The sequence below is a fragment of the Sphaeramia orbicularis genome, chromosome 16 (assembly GCF_902148855.1).
Source record: "Sphaeramia orbicularis chromosome 16, fSphaOr1.1, whole genome shotgun sequence".
Lineage (NCBI taxonomy): Eukaryota > Metazoa > Chordata > Actinopteri > Kurtiformes > Apogonidae > Sphaeramia > Sphaeramia orbicularis.
In genome coordinates, this window is record NC_043972.1 from 19,508,380 (window position 1) to 19,514,379 (window position 6,000).

The 6,000-nt window shown below is 38.1% G+C and overlaps 1 protein-coding gene across 1 annotated transcript in view; it reads right to left on the minus strand.

Moving 5' to 3' along the window:
• gabbr1a (gamma-aminobutyric acid (GABA) B receptor, 1a) overlaps positions 1–6,000 on the minus strand; it is a 213,993-nt gene extending 207,993 nt beyond the window's left edge. Inside the window, exon 1 of the mRNA XM_030157135.1 lies at positions 5,567–6,000. The gene's annotated coding sequence lies outside the window, so the exon portion shown is untranslated. The remainder of the gene's footprint in view (positions 1–5,566) is intronic.

The following is a 6,000-nucleotide window of genomic DNA, read 5'->3' on the forward strand; positions in this document are numbered from 1 at the left end:
ATGAACAATTTAATAAAACAAGAGACAAGTGTGACAAACTTTGCAACGCTAAGCTAACACTAAGCAGATTCAACAGTACATGTATGCGTTCTCTATCACTAAAACTCACTAAACTACACAAAGAAGAGCAAAAATAAAGGTGAAATTATTAAGAGATGATAAGCACTGTAGTTTTACTTTGGCTGTTTTTTGATCATAACTTGATTTTATATGAATGAATCTTCTGCTATCAGCTAATCCACTGTTGTGTGTTCCACTGAAATGATTCCCACTAGAAACAAATAGGCCCTAAGCTGTTAAGTCTTACTGATGAAAGCAAATTTTGACACAGCTTTAATGGTGAAGTATGTAATTTTAAGGTATCATTTAATGTAAACTTGAAACTAGAACTTAAGACAGAGCTAACGTAGAGTTGGTGCAACAAGCAGCACATGATGTCTTCTCTCCTAAAAGTCTATTCTCAACATCTGAGCAATGATTCCTTAAGATTTCCACATCAGACTTGTAAAACTACATAACAGATCAGTGCTGTCTCATATATTATTTAATTTCGGTTCAACTGAAAATAAAAGGATTTTAGTAAACATCTAAGGTTGCAGACATACAGTAAATGCTTTCCCAGATTGGTTTCTGGGTTTTGGTTGTGAAACCTGGTATTTTCAACATGACACGTGGAGGAGTGGTTTTATGACAGGAAATCAAGCTTTTAGACACAGAAATAATTTTACTCTGTTTCCACAGGCTCAGAAACAAATGGTACTTGGTTGTCCTGAAACACAACTGTATACATTTTAATTTACAAAAATCACAGTGAAATCACTTAAGCACATTGTTTTTGTTTAATTTGTTTTTTTTTTTTATCAACTTATAAAAGATAATTCTGCAAACTATTTCATTAGATAATTTGAAGTCAATGGACTGAAACTTTAGCTGTAGTTTTACATTTCTGATTTAGGTCCCATGATTTTAAAGTAAATGTGTTTAAAAATCTAAAACCGGTGGAGTATTTTTAAACAACAACTGAAAAATCTGCAGTGTAATTTTCACAAGTTGTTATTTCAAAGGTTTATGTTCAAGAAACCACTTCCAACATGTTTTACCATATTATTCATTCAGCTATTATATGAGGTTTCAATAGCTAATAGATTGAAAAACTGATGGAGGGTCCCTTTAAAGGCTAGTTCAGCACCACAGACAGTTCCTTAAGACCCCTTCAGGACCATTAACAAGGTCTTTGCAGCTCAAAACAGCAGCTAAGAAGGCATCTTCCATCTGTCCACACTGATAATAACATAGGCTTGTTCCTTGTACATTGGTCTAATCTATTTATCTTGTAATGTGTGAGTTAAAATGTCACCAGTTAGTGATGGTGTGATTGCTTGCCTACAGACGAGACAGCTTCTTCACAGCTATAAAACCAAATTAAACACAAATGATCAGAACAAAAGTGGATTATTTTACTGCTGACGAATCTGGTGTCCCAAAATCCACTCAAAAAGTGGTTAGGGTTGCAGATCTCTGACATATATTACAATAATTCTAGAATCTAATGTAAGCACGAAAAATGTTTAAGATGGTAACAAATTTCATATACAAATACATAATCTAGGATGCTTAAGATCATTTCAGATCCCTTATTTGGAGCCTTTCCCAACAAAATATTAGTATAAGTGACTGTTTAATGTTAAATAAGTGTATATGAACATACATTTCTGCATCTCTCTTAACACTAAAGCCTCTCAATATGCTTTTAAAAGTGTTTTATGTGGATAGCAGTGTTTTCATTTGGTAGAAGCCATAGGCATTGGCACAGGTATTTTCAATATGTGTGATGGGGCTCTGTTATACTGTTGTTTACCTTTTCTGAAATATGATTCACACAGAAGCCAGCCTGCCTTTTGGCTACAAAAAGTACTGTTGTCAGTTTCAGTTCAGTTCCTTTCCAAACAAGCTTTAAGAGGCTTTAAAACATTAAAGCATCAAGAAGCACAGAAAATATTATAGACTCTGGAACACCAAATTATAATCAACCAATCTACTTTTACAAAACTGGTGGAGTTGCCAATTTGAAGACTGGTTTAGCACCAAGGACAGCTCCTCAAGACCCTCTTCAGGACCACAGACAGCTCTAATATTTAACAAAAACAGTCAGAACAAAGGTGGAGCATTCTACTGAGCCAATCCAAAAGTAGTAAGGGTTCCACATTTTGGATATTTTCTACAATCCTTCTATAATCTGTTGAAAGCAAGACAAAATGTTTTAGATGGTAGTGAACTTCATAAATCAAACTGTCATATAAACAGCAATTCAGATCCCTCAATTGGAGGTTCTTTCAAAAAAATATTAGTATAAATGATTTCTTGTGTTAAATTCATTTATATAAACGTAATATTTCTGCCGCTCTCTTGACACTTGACACTAAAGCCTCTCGTTATGCTCTTAAAATGTGTTTTGGCTCATGTTGACAGCAGTGTTTACCATTAGGTAGAATGACACAGACATTTCCAATATGTGTGAAGGGGCTGTTTTATATGCTGTCATTTACCTTTTCTGAAATGTGATTCACACAGAAACCAACCTGCCTTTTGCCTGCAGAAAGTACTATTGTCAATTATTTTCAATTCCTTTCCAAACAAGCTTTTAGAGGCTTTAAAACATAAAAGCACGAAGAAGCACAGAAAATATTATAGACTCCGAGACACCAAATAAGAAGTCAACCACTTCACTTTTACAAAACTGGTGGAGTTGCTGCTTTGAAGACTGGTTTAGCACCAAGGACAGCTCCTCAAGACCCTCTTCAAAACCACAGACAGCTCCAGTATTAAAAACAAATGATCAGAACAAAGGTGGAGCATTCTACTGAGCCAATCCAAAAGTAGTTAGGGTTCCACATTTTGGATATTTTCTACAATCCTTCTATAATCTGTTGAAAGCAAGAAAAATGTTTTAGATGGTAGTGAACTTCATAAATCAAACTGTCATATAAACAGCAATTCAGATCCCTCAATTGGAGGTTCTTTCAAAAAAATTTTGGTATAAATGTTTTCTTGTGTTAAATCCGTGTATATAAACATAATATTTCTGCCGCTCTCTTGACACTTGACACTAAAGCCTCTCGTTATGCTCTTAAAATGTGTTTTGGCTCATGTCGACAGCAGTGTTTACCATTAGGTAGAATGACACAGAGAATTCCAATATGTGTGAAGGGGCTGTTTTATATGCTGTCATTTACCTTTTCTGAAATGTGATTCACACAGAAACCAACCTGCCTTTTGCCTGCAGAAAGTACCATTGTCAATTCAGTTCAATTCCTTTCCAAACAAACATTTAGAGGCGTTAAAACATAAAAGCACGAAGAAGCACAGAAAATATTATAGACTCCGAAACACCAAATAAGAAATCAACCACTTCACTTTTACAAAACTGGTGGAGTTGCTGCTTTGGAGTTGCCGCTTTTAGCACCAAGGACAGCTCCTCAAGACCCTCTTCAAAACCACAGACAGCTCCAGTATTAAAAACAAATGATCAGAACAAAGGTGGAGCATTCTACTGAGCCAATCCAAAAGTAGTTAGGGTTGCACATTTTGGATATTTTCTACAATCCTTCTATAATCTGTTGAAAGCAAGAAAAATGTTTTAGATGGTAGTGAACTTCATATATCAAACTGTCATATAAACAGCAATTCAGATCCCTCAACTGGAGGTTCTTTCAAAAAAAAATATTAGTATAAATGATTTCTTGTGTTAAATTCGTGTATATAAACATAATATTTCTGCCGCTCTCTTGACACTAAAGCCTCTCGTTATGCTCTTAAAATGTGTTTTGGCTCATTTCGACAGCAGTGTTTACCATTAGGCAGAATGACACAGACATTTCCAATATGTGTGAAGGGGCTGTTTTATATGCTGTCATTTACCTTTTCTGAAATCTGATTCAAACAGAAACCAGCCTGACTTTTGCCTGCAAAAAGTACTATTGTCAATTCAATTCAATTCCTTTCCAAACAAGCTTTTAGAGGCTTTAAAACATAAAAGCATCAAGGAGAAAAGAAAATATTATAGACTCCAAAACACCATATAAGAAGTCAACCACTTCACTTTTACAAAACTGGTGGAGTTGCCACTTTGAAGATTGGTTTAGCACCATGGACAGCTCCTCAAGACCCTCTTCAAGACCACAGACAGCTCCAGTATTAAAAACAAATGATCAGAACAAAGGTGGAGTATTCTACTGAGCCAATCCAAAAGTAGTTAGGGTTGCACATTTTGGATATTCTCTATAATCTGTTGAAAGCAAGAAACAAAGCAAGACCCTGTTCAGCACCACAGAAAGCTCTAGTATTTAACACAAATGATCAATACAAAGATGGAGCATTCTACTGCTGGAAAACTGGTGTCTGCAGAAGTGGTTTGGGTTGTAGATCTCAGACATTTTCTACAATCCTTCTATCTATTGAAAGCCAGAAAAGTGTTTGAGATGGTAGAAAACTTCACGTATAAAACCTTTTATAAAATATGATTCACACTCAGGATAGTCTTTCTGTTGCCTACAAAAGTACTATTGTCAAATCAGTTCAATTAATTTTCAAATAGACTTTTAGAGGTTTTAACACATTAAAACATCAAGTTGCACAGAAAATATTGTACATGCAGAAACACCCTTTGAGAAGTCAACCGATCCACTTTGATCAAACCGGTGGAGTTGCCCCTTTGAAGGCTGGTTTAGCACCACGGAAAGCGCCTCCAAACAGTAATCAGGACCACAGACAGCTCCTCCGGCCCGCATTCAGGACCACAGACAGCTCCTGGACATCCACACTGACCAGTAGACGTTCATCCCACTGACACCACACACTCCCTTAAACGCCTCATTGTCGGAGACTACAATGTGCGCTGACCCGGTCCACTTCAGCACCAGAAACTGAGACAGTAAACCCACCCTGCACCCGGGGCTAATGCTCACGCCCGCTCTGAGCAGGCCCACGCCGGGACACACATGAACTTAACACTCATATGCTGTGTTTTGTGCATGGCTGAGCACGAACCACTGAGACGTGAGGGTCACAGTAAGGGTGCCACCAACCGTATGCTGCCGGTAGTTACGTGTCGGCTGTTGACGAGGGAATCCGTGATGGCCTGTAGAGGAAGGCCGACCATATTAACAAGCTCGTATATATGGGATATGTATACCCCCACCACCACCACCACCACCCTCCCTGTCCCTCCCGTTTTATTATGAATGGCTGTGAAAAGTAGCTGAGGTCCACCAATGTGGCGTGTCATCTGCTCCAGCCGGCTGCAAAAAAAAAAAAGCTGCAAAACCAAACCATCCAACCTGTCTTAAAACACAGATGGGATGGATGGTGGTGATCTTTCTCGCAAGAACACAAACATAACCGGCCTGTCGAGAATGTATGGCCTGTGCATACAAAATGAGCAACCGAGCAGACATCCATCTAGATTATTTACATGGGAAACGTTTGATTAAACAGTCAAATACTGCGACCTCCGGTTAATAGTAGCACATATCCCCCTGAAGCAAAGCCGTAGCATGTGTATACTTACTATTAGTTTCGATGCGTTCAGTCAAGATAACAGTGCGTCCTCCGGGTGGGACCCGTCAAGGGGGGGAAAGCCCAGGCTCAGATTATTTGGTAGAAATATACATCTTTTGCAACGATATTATGGCTATACTTATTATGGCTCTAAATGTGCAACCTGCTCCGAATGGTACAAAAAAAAAACACAAGACACGGCTCTTATTCGGGCTTTTTCCGCGTATTGCATCTGCGCATGGCAAAGGTAAGAAATGACAAAAATCCATAGAAAAAATATACATGCACTATATACAAATGCAACCCAGGGAACGACGAAACACCGATTCACCACACTCCCCTCCTTTTTTTTCCCTCTCCCCCCTTCTTACAATCTGGAGCTAATTCACGACGTCATGATGGAGACGCACCGTGCGTAACAGTCCTTCTCTCACGCATTTATCT